We start from the raw sequence: 22,435 nt of genomic DNA on the forward strand, positions 1-22,435 counted from the left end.
CTGATGCATCACCCTGCAGAGGTGATCAGCTGGAGCTGGTGTCCCATTCTGCCTGTCTTTTCCTCCAAGTGGCTGTAAATAAGGACACTTCAGTCTCACAGTGTCTCGAACAGGTAATTTTCCAGGCCCAGCTGTCCATACCTCCAAAGCTCACGCAGTGATGAAGCATGCTGTGGTTCCAGAACCGGTTGCTCACACTTTGAACCACAGTTAAGGAATGTGTTTGGCCAAAAGAGTTGAGCAATATGAATCCCTGTGCCTGGGGGTGGGGAGGAAAGAAATTTAACTGCACACAGTAGTAACCAGATAAAGCGTGGACTCTGCACCTTGAAGCATTGCTCAGTGTACCAACGTGGTGAGAAAAGCCTGTCTGGAACTCGTTAGGGCAGGGGGTTGGGAAGGAAGGAGGAAGCAATTGTCTCTTTCCTCACAGTTCGAGCACAGACTGTGGACCTGTGTGTTGACAGCCAGAGAAGGAAGCTGGAGGATGCTGCACGTTTCCCTCTCGACCACTCTGGGTTCATAAGTGCCGATCCAAAGGATGAAGTATCCCACGGTACGCAGTTTGTGGCCACTTTCTCTTTAAAATCCATGATTGCTTGATGTAAATACAGAAGCAGCCCTGGGAGGAGGAACATCTGTCAGAAGGCATCTCCCAGTTTCAAAGCAATGAGCTTCAGGGTCATCTCACAACCTCCCTTGGCATTCTTCTGCACTCAGAGGCGATAAGGGAAAGGGGAGCCCTAGCTCACACAGATGACACATTTGCTCCCGGGAGGTGTGCACCCGAACTGCTGAGGCCGAAGGAATTGGGATCACCCTCCACGTGGGTGAAGCTGCTTCCCTGCCAGCCAGTGAAGTGTGCAGGAGACAGCAACGGTCCCACCAGCATCTGTCAGGGCTGAGCATTACCCTGTGCTTCCAGGAGACAAACTGAAGGTGCCCACCCACCAAAGAGGATGCTGGGCTGTATATCCCCAAGTTATAAAAACATTAATCTGAAGCTGGGTAGGAAGGACATGGGCTCTCAAATGGCCTGTGCTGCCCATGACCCCAATGCTCATTCCTTCACAGGCTGCCTCTAGATTTCCTTTTGCTTGTCTCTCTGGGAACTGTGCACGCAAACTATGCAGAGAGCCAAGTCATCCGACACAGAGGTCCCCTCTGCGAGCCAGGCACCTTAAGCTAGGCTTACAGGATCTGCATTCCTTATAGGCTCTAGCCTTAAACAGTTGTCTACTTGGAGAGACAGGAAAATTGGTCCAAATTAGATCTAAAGTAGATTAGCTAAACCATGTTAAAGCCTTGTGTTTATGTACTCATTCAGGATTCATGTTATTTCCATTTAGCTTAATTTATTCTGCTAATGAATTAAAGCAAATCAAATTGAGTTTATTTTAATTCTGAACAAGAATACCCAGTGTTCACATAGGGAGTTATGTAGCTCTAATAACCTAAGTTCCCATACCTACCTGACACATGAAAACTAGTCTGAACATTCCTACACAGAAAAGCCCCCAAATAGTTTGCTATGTATTCTGGGATTTACACAAAATCTGAACACCTTTCCATACTCTTAACACCTTTTCTAAACCAGGATTAGAGGCTAACATTGCTTTAGTCCAGGTCAGACCCCAACTGGCAGCTGTAGCTGCATCTACAGGAATCCCCAAACCAGAAAAGTCAGGGGCGAAGGAAAAAAGGTAGTTATCACTCAGTACATGCTCTTCAAGAAGCCGTCATGGTCCTCAGCATTGCTGCGAATACAAGACTACCTCGTGTGCGAGGCACAACATGCCTTCTGCCCTCCACACCCGACATGCTGTACTTCTGCTGACAACCCTCATTCCCACAGGACAGTCACCATCCCCGCTGCCTGGACCAGGGACAAACCTAACAAACAAAACCAGGCAAAAATGGACTGGTAGAACCAAACCGGCATGTAAGGTCTGTGATCTATAGCAACTGGCAAAGTTAGCTGCGTGTTTGTGGGTAAGGGTGACTCAACTTTTTCCTTATTATTGGTGCGTCAGGCACCTTCTGTTTGAAGCAACTCTATTTTTTGTATAAATTTACCATACATGTATCTTTTCTACATTAACTTTTTACTCCAGTTTGGCAGAGTATGTTCTCAGGACTTGCATTAAATATTCATGAAATCTTTTTTCAAGATTTTACCTGTCGGATACTTTTTTGTCTCTTGTGAATAACTGTCACTAAGATATTGTTTCACTGATGAATTTGAATTCTCTCTTGGCTCATTTTTAATTCCAGTTCAAAGGTTTGTGATTTGAAAGCAGTCTGACAATGAGCAGAACCTAATCTCTGTCAGTAAGTAGGGAGATAACCTGGTTAATTTTCTGTTCTCCATCTCAGAGTCCTGATGAACACCAAGCAGCCCAGAGCAGAGCTGTGTCCCAGATTGCGATGAAGCCAATATACAGGTTGCTGCAGTGATCTGCAGAATAAGAATGTCTGGGACTACGTTCAAGGAGACACTTAGGCACCTAAATCCCAAATTATGTACTTCGAATACCTTCGTCAGCCACTGCTCAATCCTGAAAGTGTTTAATTCCTTGAGCACTTACCCTTTCAGGTTTATGTTCCTGGGGCTGTTTCAGATGCACTTTGCACCTCCCTCAAGGGAGATGCTCAGGACTTTGTAGGTTCAAGCAGCTCATTGGTTGACATGCATCTAAAACTCACAAGCACAGATTAACTGGGTGTTTCTCTACCTGAGTTTCTTAGACTTGTGATGGTTATGATTGGGGCCATGTAAAGGACAACAAGGTGTAGATTAAAGACCACTTAGGTGCCTGCAAGGTGATCTCTGACACACCTTTTTTTTAAGCATCTAGTCCCAAGTGCAGTGCCCAGAAACTGAAATCCTAAAATGGCTTTAATTTGCTGTAACTGACCCTGCAGACTTTCCTCTGGGAGGAATGTTCACGGCTCCAAAGGGATGAGTCCCAAGACACCATGCCAAGGGTGAGACCTACTGGCTAAGCCTAGGAAATTCAAAATACAAGGTGCATTTGAACTCATCCTTAGCTGGAAATGCTGATTATTTGTTTTGCTTTAAACTGCCTTTGAATTGAAGGTAGAAATAACCTGGAAAACAGTGAGCAGATGGCAAGAAAGCAACCCACTCAACAGCGAGAATGTGAATGATGACATGTCAGGATGCGTGAGGTGTACTCACCCAGCGGAGCCTGTCCTGCTTCGCGGATCCCAGGAGAATTTTAAGAGGGTCTGGGAACCTGCAAGCTGAAGGGCGGCTGGTTTTACACGTTGTTGAGGTTGAGTAGCCACTAAGCACAGAGGAGTCTGAATCAGATTTCCAGGCTACCCACCTTGTCTGCCCAGGCTGTGTTTTATTTCTAACCATGGACAACCCAGGGAGTTGCTGAGAGAAGAAATAACCCATTGGTTTTCAAGTTCCTGCTTTGAGCCACTTTTTGGTCCTGAGCAGTTCTGCGTGACAGCTGAGGTGAACGTCACACATCACCGGTGGGTCACCTGTGGCTGCTGCATGAGCACACAGAGGTGCTGCAGCCTGGTACAGACCTCTGCGGTGGTCAGGGACTGCGGTTCTTTGGAGACTGGCTCTTCACAGGTGCTTGTATTCAGCAAGCAGGAAAAAAAAGAAAAGAAAAGAAAAGAAAAAAGACCACCTTTTTTCTGCTTTTAGTATTTATAATAAATAAAATCTCCTGTGGTATGACCTTCAATAGTATCAAATTAACTCCCACTCTTTCAGTCCTGAGAGAGCAGACACCTGTATCAGTTTTTCACTCCCTTCCCAATTCACCTCCTTCAAGATAAGTCTTGGGCTAAGACTTTTAAAAATCATCTTTTAGGCTCCAGAGAAAAGGCCTTTAAAGTGAAGTCATTAGTATCAATCTCTTTATCAAGTAATGATTAGAACTGCCAAGTACAGTATGATAACAACAAAATACCCAGTATCTCACCCAATATGAAATGTTGTGATCTTGCATTGTGCTGACTCAGACAGTAAGTACTTCTGAAACCAGTGGCCAAAGTTTCAAGTGTTTACAACAGAGAATTTCCTCTAGAGAGAAGGTCTCCAGTCTGCCTGAGGGTTAGTTTATATCTGAAATGTTCTTACCGAAGCAAGAAGTTCAGATGCACTATTTGTCAGCTTGGTTACTGATGTTAGGAAGAACAAGTGATGGGCATGCAGCAGAACATGAGGAGCTGTTCTCCATAGAGTTCTCCTTCTGCTGCCACCACTCATTGAGGTGGAGATAAAATTCATAGACTGAACAAATCTATAGGACGTTGGATGGCTAACTGGCCAGGAGGTCATTAGAAAAAGAAGCTGGATTAGGGTAAAACACAGACTGCAACAACAGTCTGTTTTCTCTCTTTTAGATGTGTATTTTTTAAAACAGTAGAGGGTTAGTTATTGTCATGTTTTGGCTTGGTTGTACGTCTGCATCCGTGCTTGCTGATCTGAGTGTCACTGAGCAACTTGCTAAGCCTGCTTTGTGAAAAAGGTTTGTTTTGCCCTTTCAGCAGCAGGTAACATCTCTGTTTTAATGTTGGAAGGAAATGAATGATGGGGACACACTTGCTCAGTGCTTGAGCACATTTATTTAGCAATGTATGTTAGGAAAGTGGCATCCTTTGCTAAAATGAAAATATTAAATTCATGTTGGCAGCAGGATCTGCCAGCTATGGTTTGTTGGGTATTTATTACCCACACTGCTGGTAGGCAGCAGATGCCTACATTTCTGTTACTGACAACTCCCTGCAAAAAAAGACAAAAGGGCTTACATGGGATGATCATGTGCTGAAGCATCTCTTCACTTAGGTGGTAATTTCTTGTCCTAACTAGAATTCTAAGCATCAGGCAACGTGTCAGTATACCTATACTCTCAGTTCAGTGCTGAATTTTTAGGTCATTTTATTGTTCTTTTCTGCTAACTGGTTTGCGACTAGTAGGCTTTGAAGTAGTGTATTTTTTTCTCTTATCGTACAAGCTGGAAAAGTGCCCAAAGCATATTAACTCATCAGCCAGCCATTTGTACCTGCTGCTCACTGTCTGCTACTGCTAAATATATGCTAATGATGCTATCTGAATCTTGGGAGAACCAGGTTGAATTTGTAAATTGTGCTAATGCCAGGAAAATGAATCCTACTTACAAAGATGATAAAGAAAGCAGCTGCGTTTAAATGAGATGAATCACCACATTACATATTACTCTGGGGTAATAAATTATATTTTCTCTCTTGAATTAATTTTTGGAAGCATGTGGTTATATGGCAACTATAGAATGTGAGAAACCTTTCAAAGCCTTCTGAGATAGAGCAAAGAGATGATATCAGATTTATTATTTTTTAACAGACTTGTGTTTAAATATATACAGTTCCACTATAAGGTGATTTTTTAAGAGGTCTTTTCACATGCTGTGCCCTAATTAGAAAACTGCAGCCTCTAAATATTTTATAAGAGTTTTTGCCTTTCTTTTAGTTATTAATTACAAGGGTCTTTTCAGCAACAGTGAACAATGTTCAGCATGTCTGAAATCCTTGTGTATAAAATACACCTAAAGCAACAGAATGATATGAGAGCAAATCAAGCCAGTTTGAAATTCCAGTGTGGTGTAAAATAATGCAGCCTCTGTTAAACATGTTTGGTATGAAAGAACAATTTAAGCTAATTGTAAGTACAGCTGGAGTTTGAATTTGTTTTAACATTTTTGAAAGATGATTAAGACACAGAAACAGTTGGCTGAAAACTTTGGTACTATATTTGACAAAGATGCAGATAGGAGTTGGACTGAGAGGTATAGGTGGGGATTATTTCAGAAAGCGCTGCAGTTCCCCTATCTTTGGTATTTCTGTGATGCCAGGGCAGGGAATGCCCTTCCAAAGTGTTTTTTTCCTGCACTATCCTATCCTCTCAAACTAAAACAGGAACAGAAGAGGTGAACCTCGGTCAGTCTGGGCTGGAGGGACTCTTAGAGGGGGTCTGCAAAAGGCCAGCAAGCACAGCTCTGGTTTTCAAACCCTGTTCCATAAAGTGTCCAAAACATGCTAGACCAGGCAAACTGATCAGACAATCTTGTAAAACCCTTTTCTCCAAAGCCTTAATACTTTCTGAATAAGTCATAGGATTTTCTTTCATATGATAAACCACTGGAATTAGAAACATTTTTATTTGTCCTTGCTAGGGATGAAACAGCATGAAAGGACCTTAAAATGTTTATATTTAGCCACAAAAAATACTTATCCAAAAGCAATGGCCTAAAATATGCGCAGTGCGTGTGACTGAGAAATGTGAAGAACATCTATTATAAAGGAGTAAACTTGGGACACCAGGCTCTGCAGGGGCTATTGCAGACCCCTGAACATCCCAGAGCACAAGAGCACGGTGACAACTTGTGGTCATCTCAGCCCACAGTCATGCTGGCTGTAGGAGCTGTGCTTAATCTCTTAGACACAGCACTGGCATTAACTGCATGGGTTTTAGTACAACCCAGCAGTTTAAAAAGACAAATTGAGCTTCCCCAGTCCCTGCATGCACATGACACCCTGTGAAATCTTTCAAGTCCTGGGCGAATCTATTGCTATTAGTGATTATGGAAACGCAGGTATCTCCAGAGACAACAACATTTTTGCTGTGTAACCCTATAGCTCTGCAAGATAGAATTGCAACAGGCCATGAGCTCTGCAGTGAATTTGCAAGGCCTCAGGACCGAGGCTTGTCAGGCATCTTCTGTCTGGACATCTCTTGACCTGCCCACAGCTCTGTTTGACTTTGTTTTGCCATGACAGGAATTTCTCTAACTGACCAGGTGTCTGGCTAATTTGTTCTGCTATTGTTCATCCTCGCATGGTGAAACCATCATTTTATATAGCTGGCCATAGCAAGTGGTGATGCTGTGTCAAATGAGATGTTTAAGACTCTGACACAGTGATGTAGGGAAGAGCGGAGGACTTGAAAAGCAGAGACACGGGGTGCATTGCGGAGGGATGGAGTCGTAAGAGACGGGGCACAGGCTTGGCACTGGAGACAGCTCATCAGGGATCATGTTTAGAAATATGGACCCAGAGCTGGACAAATCTGATTCGAGGGATAACAAAGAGAACCAAGAAATGTACCTATATATAGTAAATATATTTGTAACATGGAGCTGTAGACCAGTGAAGAAAAAGAAAGGTGTATAATAAAACTATGTTGGAAAATGTTAAAAATTGATCCCAAGTGCATCTCAAGGCAGGAAGGAGAATCCAGCACCATGAACATTGCATTCCTCACAGTCAGGGGCTCCAGGGTCTGATGGCCGATGCTGTTGTCCTCTCCAGCAGTCCCAAGTTCCTGAAGGTCCTGAGGAGCAGTGCAAGGGTGAGCATAACTCCAAGCAAAGGGATAGAAACTGATAAATATACACATTAAAATTTTATTATTGCTATTATTGACACATTTTTGCGCAGAAATGCTCTGACCTCATTATTGGTCTCCCTTTTCCTGCAATAATAATATCTAGGCTAGTAATGATTCTTGAATTAGACTGTTAAGATTTACATTATAGCAACAATAAATTCTTGGCTTTATTTATATGGGTGCCATGCTTCCTCTTTGCCCACAAAGAAGATTTTGAGTGTAATGATGTGTTATTTCTTGCACAGAAGGAAAGGAAATGTTTATTGGCATTTCGGGAGTGCCTGAGCCAAGACAGGCCAGCCCTCCGAGCTCATTGCCCCAGAACCAGCACTGACTGCATGGCTACGCGGGAACTAGCAGCTTTTAAAAGTAATTTGCCAGGTCACATTTTTCTTTCATAAATTCCTTTGCAGACACTGTTCCCTGAAGAAACAAGATGATTCCAGTCATGAGCCACCCTGGAAAGCCATGGCTACTGCTCAGTTTGAGAGCTGTGGAGTAAGCCCCTGCCTGTTGCCAAGTCCTGCCAGTCCCACCCCGTTCCAGGTCTGTGTCTCTGGTCTCTCTGGGTCATCCCACCTCTGACCATTGACCCTGGCCCATACCAGAATAAAAGTTGCAAGGGGAAAAAAGACATTTAGCTTCTGTCATGTGGGCTGGGCAGTGGGAGGTAAGCAGGCATGATAAGAACCATGTCAATCCCTGTCTATGTGAATGGGAGGACAGGGATTTGGAAGCTATGGGAGCCACCTGGCCTTGACCTCAGAAGACGTGTTTTGTCTCTTCCCTGGTTCTGCCTCGAGAGCTGTTGTCCACATCAATATCTCAAGGTAAAAATAAAACTTTCTTACCAGTAAAGACACAAGTCATGTCAGGGTCACCTAAAGGAAATTTTGGGTGTGCCTGAAAGGCTTGCCCTTCCATTTGGGAAATGATGTGTTTATATACTAAACCAAGTTCAACTGTGAAAAATACTACTGTGCAGCCATAAACATCAGAGGACCAGAGTGCTGCTTGAAACGTCAGGCAACAGTGGAAAAATTCTTACAGCTTTGCCAGAAGGAGATGGATGTGGTTTTCATTACAGATAGCATCTGATGACAGTTTTACCAGGAAATAACTGTATATTTATATTTTTGAAGGCAGTCCAGTCTAAGAACACTACTACTGCTGTCCGGTGAGAGTTGCTGTGCCCATGAGAGTGCCGCATGCTGAGTGACTTGCCATGAAGGAAGGACTGTGCTGCCATGCAAAGTGAGGCTTTGCTCAGCTGGATCAGGTCAGTTTGCTGTAGGTACATGGATACGTGCACACACACATGTAGTAGGTGCCAAACAAGCTTGCAGTGAAGTGAGCCCTCATTATTGCCTTTTCTGTTGCCTGAAATGTGGGATTGTAAGTTACAAATGCCTGTATAGTTACATACACATCCATACGTTCACAGCCATTCTCTGTACTTTGAAAATAGCTGCTCAGGCAAAATAAATTCTTGTGCATAATAATAGTCACCAGCATATGTGCCTCATTCTGACTACCAGCTGCTCCCAATGAAACATCCTACTGCATACCCACCACACAAGTCAATTTTAAAAAAAATTTTCCTCCAAATACGCACATATTTTAAGTTTTGTACTCATTTGCAATTTTCCTAGATTCAGAAGTTAATTACACCAACCTGTACACTTGCTATATGTTCTATACACAGTGCTTTGGGAAACTACCAGCGTTAACTGTAATAGTTTCACAATCTGCATTGAGTGTAGTGGGTTTCGATGTATTTCTCAAAAAAATCCACTTGCATTAGGATTTGATGCAAAGGAGAAGAGTACATGCCATCTGGCCTGAAACATGTTATTTGCATCTATAGTAATTTTAGAAAGGTTTGCTCTGAATTGTTTTTCTGTGGGACAAAGAATAATTCAAGTCTATCCTGTGGAGTTAGGAGTAATTATATTTAAAAATGCAATATTAAATGTAGTATTATCCTTGTTCAGAATTTAAATAAAGAGGCTAAGAACAAAGTAAGAGATATTTCCCAACATTATTCCTAATATAACAAGTCTTTTCTGTTATGGCTGATATGGATGTATTTTTTGCTCCTTACCCAAACAGCCCTCCAATCCTGCCTTTATTTAGGTCCTATTAGTGATTTCCTAATCTAGACAGGTGCGTAAAATTGTCATTGAGTTGAAATTTATGCTTTAACTAAGAGATACATAACTGAGATAAAAATACTATTCTCTGTCCTTTTTGCAAATCTAATTCAAGGCAACTGGTATGAATGGCTTCCATACATTTCCATTACATTTGACAGACTCCATCCCACACTCTAAATATGCTAAGTTTTAAAGCCCTAGTGCAGTCATTTTCATGATGGTCTAAGACTATAGGAGAGGCAGTATTAATAAGTGTAGCAACTAACACTTGAAGAAAAGAAACTGAACAACAATTTATAAGGTTTCAGATATGCGAAATCTTTCTCAGCTTCAGGACATAATGGAGAGAGCTGCATACCCAAAAGTGCACGTATTTTTCTCCAGTGGCATTGCTTTGATAAAAGATTTCACCTCTTCCTTCCTTGTACTTCTGAGGTGGTTGCACACCTGTGGAATTTTTCAAAGACAATTAGTTAAAAGGTATCCATCAATAAAAAAAATACTGTATTCCTATTAGGTGAAAAAAAATAGTATTTAAATCTCAGCTACAAGACAACAGAATTTGTTCCGAATGAAATATGGGCCAGGGAGTTGACACCACATGGTGACACCACGTGGTAGCACCAGGTAAATCTTGCATGGACTAGGATGCTGGACTGAGATGTTGACGAGCCAATCCATAAAGCCGCAACTAAGATGAATGAGGATATGAAGAACAGTATGATGAAAACAGATTACACCTTATCATTCCATTTCATTGCCCTGTTGAGTTAACCTGACTTTCAATTAATAACATTGTCTTCTAGCTGGATATCTAAGTGGATACCAAGGAGGTGAGTCTTCGATGGTGTCATATGCACGTATGCAGGAGTAGATTGTTTCTTCAAAAACAGCAGCTTTGCAGGGCCAAATGTACAGCTGACGTGGATTTTCTTAGGCTAGATGCCCTCTACAAATTTGGGGGTGCTCCTTCAGCAGTGCAGAAATCTCAGACTCTGCACAATGAGTCTGATTTTTCTCTGCCTGTGGGTTGCTGCAAGATGGGAGCAAGTCTGCTCCTGGTAAGGGAATCAAGTTTGGGGTCACACTCACGTGAGCCAACTCCAGCTCCAGCAGAGTGGATGAGGATGAAGCACAGCGTTATAACCGAGGGAGAAATACCAATTACAGTTTGTGACAAATGGTTCCACCTACTTCACATTGCACAGACCTCATTCCTCATATCACTGTTAAATTATTAATCAACATCTTACTACACAAAATGGAGCAAGAGAGGGAGGTCCCGCTGGAGGCTGAGCTGACCATGCTGCGCTGCCTTGCTCACTGCATTGGTGTGGAAATCTGACTGATGCCAGTGTAAGACAGCTACCAGGTATGTTTAATTGCTAATTTACTAAGTGAAATTTTTCTTTATCAATGCTTTCATCAAGAATGTAGATTTCCAATATTTGCTCCTCTCAAAATAACTGTTTCTTGGAAACATGTGTGATTGCTGTAAGTTTGAACAAATGCATCAAGACAACCAGATATAGCAGACTAAGGCAGAGCATGTGATGCTTTTCATGTAAACTTCCAGACAACTAAAATGCATTCTTTTTCATGACTAAATGAAAAAGAAAAATGTGTGGTCTTCTCTAGTATTGCAGTTAATGCACTGGGAACATTTTAGTGGAGCTTGAATCTTTCAGGGACTAGCAAATCTTCTGTACAAGCTGACCAGTTTCCTGCATTAGCAGACTGGGTGCTGTCCAAACTGAGCCTCCTGTATGAAAATAGACACAGTTTTAAAGAGATTACTCAGCAAATTCTTCATTTTTAACAATTAAATAAACAGTATAGTCAAGAAACACCTTCCCAGCTCTTTGCAATGTTCATGTTATAATAGCAGACTGGAGTGTATAAGGGAAAATGATATTCACAGACATTGGTAATAGCTGAATTCCTGAAAAAATATACAGTTATGTCAGGAGACTTTATATTTTGTGTGTTGGATACTAAAAGTGCTCCGATTTTTAGCCCCGAATAAGGGGAAAAGCCTGAAGGGTTGTGTTTTTTATGGAACACGGATTTGATTTTATATCCTGGACTGAGAAACTATTCATGATTTGGAGAGGAACTGGAGGGGCGGAGGAGGAAAGCAAGGAAAGAAGCAGGATAAAAAAAGATTCAGAGGCAGACATTATTCAAAACCACATCCAAGGACACAGCCATAGTACATGGCTAGATATGAACTGGCTGATGAATAAGTTAATTGCTCCATAGTGACTGTTAAGAAATCACATTTTATTCCTGCCAGAAGTTACTTACATCCCATAGAGATATTTTTCCTCAAAGTTTTTCCTCACTTCATAATGTCCAAAGTAAGAAGAGATGAAAATAAAGTAGTAATCATCTTTTGTTGAGGTGGCCCTAAAACAAAATAATTAAATGCTGAGAAACTTTGGAGGAACTGAGAATCTGAACCTGAATTTTTCAGGTGGAAGTTCCGTAACCAAAACCAAAATCTGAATGCTTCTTTAATTTTGCACACTTGAAAACCTACTTTGAATCTTTTAATTTGAGGATCACTTCAAGTGAGATGTGGAGAAATATAGTGCTTGGCTGTGTTGTGTGTTAATCAAGGTGCCAGACGCCAGGTAAATTTCTGTATGTCTTAGGCAATTTTTTGTTTTATCTCCCATTAGAAAAGGCCAATTTTGCTTTACAGAGCAAAATAATGCCTGTCCAACACATAGTTGTATCATTTTAGGTAACTCCTGCTCTTAAATTTGAAAGACGAAAATTACAAAAGTGACCTAATATTTACAGCTAATTGTAAATACATTCATTATAGATTTTAAAACCTGATATTGCACTGCCAGCATTGAAGTTATTACTGGAAAGCTAAATACTTTGGCATGTATTTTTAAGAGACATTACTAAATCACAACAGCTCTGGCCAAACTTGGACTGTGCATTAAATGGCATTTTGATGTGCTCAAGTTGGCATAAGAAGAAATTCTTTTGGCTGCTTCTAGTGTTAGCTGGGGGAAATGAAAACTGTACACTAAATGCAAAAATCTCTGCCCTTGCAGGAGGAGATGCTCTCTTAACTCTTCTTGTCCTGCTCCTTTCCCTGTGTAAAGCAGCCAGACATCAGAGGGAGCACAGGCTGCCCTCCCACTGTGTGACATCAATCTTGCCATGAAGGGAATGAACTGATAACTTTATTGTGAGCTGAAATGTGCTGCATTGCAGGGCAAGGTGCGGTGCCGTGGGTGGAAAGGTGGAAGGGCACCGGGGGCGGCCGCGGGGCTCCAGGACGTGCAGCAGGGAAGAACAGCAGCCGTTCCTCCAGGCTGGACCACGGGCGGAAAAAAAGTAGGTCGGTCTGACCCGCCAGTGACAATCTGGCTTCAAATCAGGGAAGCTGAAGTGGAGCAGATTTGCAGGTCAGCATGGAGTTTGCCCAGCTTACGGGAGCCGCTGTTAAAAATAGTGCCGGAAAGGCAATTTTCCCTCGCGGGCAGCGGCGTTCCTCCCGCCGCGGGGCACGGCAGCTGGAAAGGGGCTGCTGGTGGGGGCAGGCAGGGCAGGAGGCAGCACGGTCCCACCGAGGCGGCCGGTGGGTGCCCTTGGCACAGGCACTTGCATGACCCGGCTGCCAGGTGTCAAAGCGTTTCTGAGCTGCTTGCAGAGCTGGTCCAGGCTGCTGCAAGAGAAGCAGGGTGAGGCTGCACCGCCTGCGCGAACAAGAGCTAGCGCAGTTGCCTGGTTCTTTGGTGTAGAACTGATAAATACGAAGAATAAATAATTTATTTCCTTATTAAAAGTTTCTTAGTTTTAAAAATCGATAAGGGAAGTAAATGGACCTGCAGTATAAGACAGGCCACGGTTTTCTAGCTCCAGAACATTCACGCTCCAGCAAGCCGCCAAAGCCTGATGCACAGGATGGATTTGTATCCCAGATTATGTTCCAGAGAAATAAAAACTGAAGATGCTTTTTGGATTTTCCATCAAAGATAAAATATACTTTTATTACCTTTAAGTGAAACTGAATTGAAATAAATTAACATGCAGTAGCTACAGGCCCTTTGGTTTGGACCCATTGGTGAGGTAGTGCCATAGGGAAGAATTAATATCTATTCTCTCTTGGTTTGGTTATAATTTAATCGTAACTCCAAATGACAGGAATTTTAACATATTTCCATACAACGTATTTACATTTTGGAACCTGAAGGGTGAGATTGGGTATCTGGAAAATTATATTGCATATAACTTGAGAGATAGGTACAGTTAGATTTCCAAGTGTAGATAAGAGCAATTTCAAGCTTAAGGTTGAATAAATGAACTGAAAAAAGCAAATGCCAACCAATTACACATTAAATTCAAACAAGGCCTTTCAGGGGAGTGTGAGAGTAGGGGGTTACTTCTAATGTGGACCTGGGCAGGGACATGAGTAGAAACAGGCTTTAAGATGTGCAAGGCAATTTGGCTGGTTCAGGAGCTAGAACAATTCTGCTCGAGCTCATACTACAGAGACACTCATGTTGCCCCCTATATGTAAGTACTTGTGTCAGGTCAGTTAGCAAATGCTTCACCATTTGAACTGTGCCTGGTTAACACATGGTTAATGCAGATTTATATAAGAAAGATGCTGCAAAATAAGCATGTGTGCTTTGGGCCTTAATCTCTCCAGTACTTTTTGTGATTTCTTTTTGGCCGTGTACCTCCTGCAGTATCCCCAGTGAGAAAGCTCATCTGCTAGCACCAGAGAAGGAGAAGGCAGCAGACAACAGAATGGAGCTTCTGTCTTTCTGTTGCTGTGTCCTCACAACCAAGTCAAGCAACCTCAACCTTTAAGGATACAATTTGTTATCCTCTATCCAGAACACTGCATTTGGCAGAAGCAGAGCAAATAGTTGCATGTGGGGTTCTGAGCTGAGTCAACTCTCTGGCGGATCAGAGGAACCCCCTTGCTGGCCCGAGGAGGATGGTACACAGGTAGAAATGCCTCTTGGAAACACCTCTCCCTAGCAAACTACTGCCTCTCCACAGCCCCAAGCAACCAGCAAGTTTTTGTTCTTGCTCTCTGAATAGCTCCTTCAGTCTCTGTCTCACTGCTGCACGACAACGCTCTGACAGGCTCCTGAAATTTCAGCCATAACCAGTTATTTTCTGGATTACCATTATTTTCCATATTATGGTTTCTATGTCTATATCTTATCCCCAGAGCCCTGTGCGGTACCTGAAAAAACTGGCATTCTAAGTGCTAAACTTGGCCAAGAGATAAGTTTACTCCAAGTGGCATCAATATAGGTTAAGCATAGTCAGGACTTACCTAAGTCCATCCTATAAGAATGCAGAAAATAATATACCCTTGCCTAGATGAGGAATATGCAGAACTCCTTTAAAATATTAGAAGATTCCAGCTATTCAGAAACACTTGATTCCTTGAAAAGATGAACACAGAACAAAGAAATTAATACTCTTTGACATGTATATGGTGAGGGCAGAACTAAATGCTTAGGGACATGGTCTAGTGATGGACTTGGCAGTGTTAGATTAATGGTTGAACTCTAAGATCTTAACGGTCCTTTCCAACGGGAAGTATTCCTACTCCTATTCTATTCTATTCTACTCTATTCTATTCTATTCTATTCTATTCTATTCTATTCTATTCTATTCTATTCTATTCTATTCTATTCTATTCTATTCTATTCTATTCTATTCTGTTCTGTTCTGTTCTGTTCTGTTCTGTTCTATTCTATTGTATTCTATTCTATTCTAATTCTAATTCTAATTCTAATTCTAATTCTAATTCTAATTCTATCCTACTCTACTCTACTCTACTCTACTCTACTCTACTCTACTCTACTCTACTCTACTCTATATATTCACCACAACTATCTTGAACAGCTTTAATATGCTGAGGACATCTGTGGCCAAAGACATGAAAAATGTCAAGAGATTCTTGACATTAACACTACTGCCAGAGGTGGATGATGGAAGAAATGAGGAAGCCCACTATATCGGAGGGAGTTCGTTTATTTCCAGTCTTGGACTAAACTAATGTCTTTATCAATAGCTGGCTGTTGGCAACAAGTATAAAGCTGATATATCAAGAGTGCCCTAGGATCAAATCTCACATATAAATGCTGTCTCATTAAAGCAGCTCAGCAGACCCAAATGCATATCGTATCTATAGAGCAAGGATGCAGGTAGTATTTCCTCGGCTCTTCTTTAGTCTCTTCAACACCAATGAGATCCTACCTATGGCAGGCAAACTGACCCAGCTGAGCAAACAGCTATCACAGTCCCTCTGAAACCACTAAAATTTTTCTGGCTGGCCAGCCTAACTAACATAATATCTGGCATGAGAAAACGTACATCATATAAGCAAAGATCAGACATGTCGTTGCTCAGAGACAGATGGGATCCATCCCCCTGCAGACTGTCAAAGTCCTTTTTCAACAATAATTGCTGAAGATGAGATCACTTAGCTGACAGTGCATCAGACCAGCAGAATGGCAACCTAACAATGACCTTCTGTCCCACCTCTGCTGCAATGCAGCAGGACCACTCTAAGGAGGGCAGGCACATCTGGAGCCCCTGGGTCCAGCGGCAGGGCTGTGGGGCAGCACATTGGCAGGCTGCAAGACTGCTTACTCTCCCTACATCCAGGCAGGGAGAGGGAAGCTGCTGACTCGGGGATCCACAGACAGCTCTGGATGGCTTAGCTGTGGTTTGTAATCTAAATCTCACTGTTTTGCCCACACAGCAAGGCAGCAATAAATAACCATAGCAAAAATGATGAGCCATGAATCCATCCTGTTTCTGTATCCTGTCTCACAAGATGGGGCAGCAGAAAGGACATGATGAGAGGGAACGGTCACAGACGTGCAAGCGGCTTGACAAGGGCACAGAGACCAAACACACTCACCAGTGTGCACCGAGGCTGATACAGTGATGGGGAGGGTCACACACTGCTCCCAAAGTATACTGAGTCGGTCAAAGATGAAACAAAACCTCGATGTTAAAGAATGTTTCTGTGTGATTTTGGCAATGAATGAATTCTGAGGAAGGACACTGTAAAGCTACACTTTTAAAGGACTTTATTGGTCAGATTTTTTATAATAGCACCCAGAAGAGATATTAAATACAGAATTAAATACAGACTATTCAAAAGAAGTTTGGCCAGTGATCAATAAAGACTATCAGTTAACATTAAACAAAGGCTGATTTATGTATTTGTTAGCATGGCTTGTGCAATGGTCCCAATAAATGAACAGAAGTCAGAATACAGCTGCCTGTTACATCCATGCCCTAGATAGAAGACAGACACAGGGGATTTTGTGATTTGATCATGCAGAAGAACGGTCAGCTTTTGGCAATTGGATGATATGTTGTTGATTATGTGCATGATTTTTCAAATGTTTGAGGTGTCCGAAGAGGGAAGAGTTTCCAAGTCACTTAGAATATATATTGAACTGGTATTAGAGAAAATACACATATGAAGCAGCACCACCAAAAAGAGCACAAACAAGATGATGTCCTGATGAGGAATCTGGGCTTTCAGTTTCAGAGCAGATTAAAAATGCTCTTGTCTTATCAACTGAGGGTCTATAGAGAGACATTTTAAAAGATGTGGGACACAGATTTGTTTCTGTGGAGGCACCTCTAATATACAAGGGGCCTGCAAGCATATTTAGGACATAACTTCACTCTTGAACGCAATCAGACACAGCACTTCACCACATAAACACAGACGTGCAGTGCTCTGATACCCTTCCACTTCCCAAGGCAGCCCTGTTCTTCTTGGAAAATCCATCTCTACACACCTGAGTATCTCTGCAGATTTAACTGCTGTTTGGGGCTACTGTGAGCTGCAGCAGTTGCTAAAAGCACGCAGGAAGGCAGCTGAAAGAGGCCCCTACAGCATCTGTAAGCCCAGCCATCTACCCTGTGGGAGGGGATGGCGTGTGAGGATGGGGAAGGGGAGAGGGGACAGCCCCGGTGTGAGTCATGGCACCACTGCCACAGAAGCCCTGTGGCATCAGTGAGCTGGTGCACAGCTGCCCAAAAGCAAAGCTGCAAACCTGGGCAGAAAAAGACGGGAAAATGCTTTGGCACTTAGTGAAAGACCCAAGGATTTGGGGTGTCACCAAGGAGTTTGCCTTGATTAGTGTAAGGAATTAGGACATTGCACTTCTTCAAGCTGCATTTTGTGTCGATTGCAATGGCCAGTGTACACAGCGATAGGCTGACAGGTGAGATCAGTAAACCAGATGCAAAATAGGTGTGCTTAGAATCCTACCTTACCATGCAGTGCTATCTGATAAGAGAGCCAGAAATATCTTTGTTTCCAATGACTTTATTTAATGAAGGATTTGAGCAGAGATCTCACACGGAGTATTTCAGAAGGGGAGAAAAGTAGGGTGGGGCTCCATGACATATCTTTACCTATCAAAATTCAATTGAAATTGTATCACAAGGCTGGGACCATACAATGGATGGCTGCGAAGGATTTAATTCGGAAGGAAGATTAGTTAAACTGGTGTTGTCCTCTGTAATCCCACATGGAAACTCTCATCATTTTGGAAGAATAGAGCTTGACACATTGTCTCCGCTAGAACTGCTGCTTATAAAGAATTGTGCTCATTCCCTGCCACATGTGTGATACTGACAAGACACTTTTTCTTTAATCTGGCATTGGCTTCCCATTCTGACTTTCCTTCTTTCCAGATTTAAATGGAATTTTCCTGCCAATAGGAAATCAGTAGAAAATGCCTCAGCAGCTGGAAAAATAATAAAAGAAGAGGATTAGAAAATTTGAATGTATGGAAGAATAAACTCCCCTTGAATCTGACTGCTAACAAAAACTTAACTTGCAACTGCCTTCACATCCTGTTCTTCCAGTGTAAGTAGGGCATGGACAATACGATGGCCATATGAAGAGTGGAAATTCTAGTTCAGAAAAGTGTTTCACATTTTGAAGTTTGACTTTATTTTAAGCTGGATAAAAGCCCCCAAAATTAGATTTCTTCCCAATAATTCCAAAGCATTTTCCAGATTGTTTGGTTTCAATATAATATACTTTTTTAAAAGCTGTTCCAAAAGACAATGAAACATTACATTTTTTCCATTTTTAAATAGTTCCTGGGTACTCTGTTCCCTTTATAAACCATTTTGTTGCAATTGCACATTTCAGAGTAAGGTTATTCCATTAAGTCCCTTCAGTGAGCAGATCTTCTACTTTCTTCTCACTGCTCTAGATCACCCCAAACTGTATCTCTCTGCAATTAGGTGGGGGTGGGAGGAAGATTAATTCTTACAATTATTTTAACATGCATGTGAGAAATGTCTTTTCTTAGTAAATCTCAGTATGGTATTTCAAATATTCAGGGTGGCTGAAACATAAACCACATAATTTATGTTTCTGCCACACAAAGAAGCTGCTACTTTGGCCGCCCCTGAGGCAGGAAAATCAGAATCAGAGCTGCCGCTGAACCGTCCCAGTTGGGCTGCAGCGCATCCATTTCCCAGCCAGAAACAAAGGAGCAAATCTGCGGCCGTGAGAGCCCCGCGCAGTGCAGAGGCTTTCGGACCCTCTCCACGCCACAGCAGACAGCAGCTCCATGGATACTGAGGTGTGGTGCTGAGCAATGTGCAGCTGGTAGGAATTATCTATGGACAATTTAGCAAATTAGGCTACAGATTCACATGAATTCGCTCACAGTGGTTGGTACAGCAGGAGGGCTAGGACGGGGCTTTCCCCAGCGGAGCAGGATGGAGCCTTGCGAGGGGCTCTGCTGACCTTGGAGGGCTCGCAGGGAAAAGCAGAGATACCTGAACACTCAGGTGTGGCAGGACTAGCAGCCAGGATGATAATAGTCTTTGCTAATACAGTGTTGACATGTTTCCATTTGCCGGTGGGGTTGGCATTTCATCACGCACACTTTTGAGATTTGGCTTGTGTCGATGGAAGAACAGGAAATAGATTCACCCATTAAGGTACTTCAGAATAATGAAACATACGTCCATCAAACTGAAATAGGAATATCCCATTCCTATTTAAAATGTACCTTGCCTTTAGGCAAGGACTGCTCTCAATGACTGAAGGACATGAGGTCCAGCGCCTGGGCAGAAGCTGGGATGCCTGCCTGCCCCCAGCAGCGCGGCTGGCTGAGGCAAGAGTGGCTGCCTGCTGGATGCAAACCTTTTGTTCCCAACACATTTCCCCACATTACAATGGTAAGCATGTAATCTTCTTAGAGATTTCAGTGGTATCATACAGGATTTAAAATGGGCTGGGCTGTAGGAAGACTATGACTCAACGAGGTGTTTACTTTAGCCCAAGTGATGAATTGCATGTCCCTGTGAGGTAATCCAGTTTGAGTACAAGCCAGCTGGCTCAAATCTCTGCTCCACTAATGAATTCATTTAATATGTAAAATGAGTAAGGTGAAATGCATTAATGCTATGAGGAAAAAGAAATTAGCAACAATCATAACAGAATTAACTAAATAACACTGGCCTGAGAACAGGATTAATCTTTGCAGAACTCATTAAATAAAGCATTTGTTTTCATCACTTGCTGTTACAAAATTGTCTAAGTGGTTAATAAATATTTTTCCAGAGGACTTGGTCTTCGGCAGGAAAGGACACCGTCCTGTCACTCTTCACAGCTTCCTCCCCACAGCTTGGGCAATCGATTAAAATTAGGCGGTTTGCAATGTTCATTTCCCAGAGAACAGCTGGGCTGTGCTGGCTGGCAGTGTTGAGGGCCATGGAAGGAAGCCCAGGTGCCAGTCCCAGCTCTGCTCTGCGCGGTCTCATTTGTCCGCCCATCCTAGTGAGTTGCATGGGAACATTACGCTGTGTCCCATATCATCATGCTGCTGTTTTGACCCTGAATGATTTCGTATTTCCCACATTAGTCTCCAAATCAAGTGTAAGAATCATTTTGTATCATTATTTGTCCTGAAGAAAGAGCTACTCAAGGAATACACTAACTTTCAAAATATGAGTTCTGTAGCTCTGGTTTGCATGCCCACTCCTTTTCAAATGTAGGTTCACTGCCTCAGATAAACAATTCCACAACATCGTGTGCTGAACTGGGAGCTGCTTGAAAATTCTGCACTGTAATCACGGAGTGTAACAACGTACCTGAACTTCCACTCCCACTCCAGGGCTTAAGTGTTTGCTCCAGGGTTCATTTCTTAATCCTGCTGATCCTAAAGAAATGAGAAGCCTTCTGGGGTAAGACATCCAATACAGAATCAAATTTTAGGCAGGGACATTTGTTCTTAAGCAGTGTAGGGTGTGAAAATCAGTCCTTGTCTAGGAAAGTTTGCCCTTCCAATAAAGAATCCAGTATGAGATAAGAAAAGGTGGTTTGGTATTCTTCAGGTTATTGAATATTTCTCCCTTTGAAAAGAAACAATTTACAAAAAGCAGATTAAATGTATACCAATATGTACACCAATATGTATAGTTGTTTTACACTGAATGAGAAACAATGACAGCATGGTCAGCTTACCTGACAACATGTCACTTACCTGACAACTGGTGCTTATCTACAACAAAGTTGCCACAGTGCTTATTCAGTCAGTTCTCCTACTGATTTCCCAGGAGGAAATCCTACAGCTCCTCCTGTCATGATATTGCAAGCCCTGCAGCCAGGTGTGAAGGGTAAGCACCAAACTCAGGTCTCTGATGCTGCTATGTAGGTGTCCAGCTGGACCTCCTGGCAGGTCACAGACCCTTTGGTAGGAGACCTGACTGAATCAGGCTGGCCAGCAGACACACATGGACACCTAGGACTGGCACATCCTTACACACATCTTGTGGGATCCACAGGAAAAGTGGAGGTTTCCAGGAAAAAGGAGCTTTATCATCAAGTAGATGTTACAAGATCTGGCCAATGTATGAGAAAAGGTCTAGTCTGCTAGTAACTGGGTTATGAGAGTTGCACTTGCAAAATTTCTATCTTAATTATGCCAGTTGTCAGATCATGATTTTTTTAATTAGTTCAGCCAGCAGAAATTATGGAAACATCTAAGATGGGTCTGACTGCCAAGAAAGACTGTCTGTTTAGGTTATGAATTGCAAAATTATGCAGCAGAACTACATGATAATGGGTTAACACATGATTTGATTAGCATGAATCTCCTATATGCTTTCAGGATAATAATTACCAAGATAGCATTTGCTGAAGTTAAGGTAACCATGGTTTCTTTCTTATACACTCTACTTTCATTTCCACAAAAATCCACAAACCTTATTCTATTTCAGAAAAATATTTGACTTATAAGAAGAGTTGAGCCCAAGTTATGCCTTGCAAAGCACCTTTTGCAATCCAACCAGTCCCTAATCTCCCAGATTTACAGAAGACATTGTTCAAAAACAACTTCAATAAAACATGAGATTTATCACAGAACAACATGTTGAAAAAAGAATGCTTCTGTAGTCCGACTATTTTAATTAAGGAAGAATCACTAAGAATTTCATTTCTATTAATCTGTGCAAAATCAATATTTTATTTTTTAAGCATTTTGTAAGTTACTAGAAATTTTCTGTTCTGCTTTAAATGATAGGAAGCACCTTTCAACAACCAAAGCAGTACATAAGTCAAAGTCTCAACCTAAACCAAATAATTGCAAGTGGAGGAGATCTCTCTGGGTGCTGGGTATACATCCCTTGCTGGCAAAGCAAGGACTTGTTCCCAGGGTCTAGCAACACAGGCCAGAAGTCTGATCCAATTAATACCTCTAAGAGTCCTTGAACATCTTCTGCTCTTGTAAATGAAGATCTGCTGCTTTCTGCAGCACTGATTCACCGAGGATTGAGCATACTGCATGCTGCTGGTTAGGCTGCCCACCCC

The sequence above is a fragment of the Caloenas nicobarica genome, chromosome Z, assembly GCF_036013445.1.
Source record: "Caloenas nicobarica isolate bCalNic1 chromosome Z, bCalNic1.hap1, whole genome shotgun sequence".
Classification (NCBI taxonomy): Eukaryota; Metazoa; Chordata; class Aves; order Columbiformes; family Columbidae; genus Caloenas; species Caloenas nicobarica.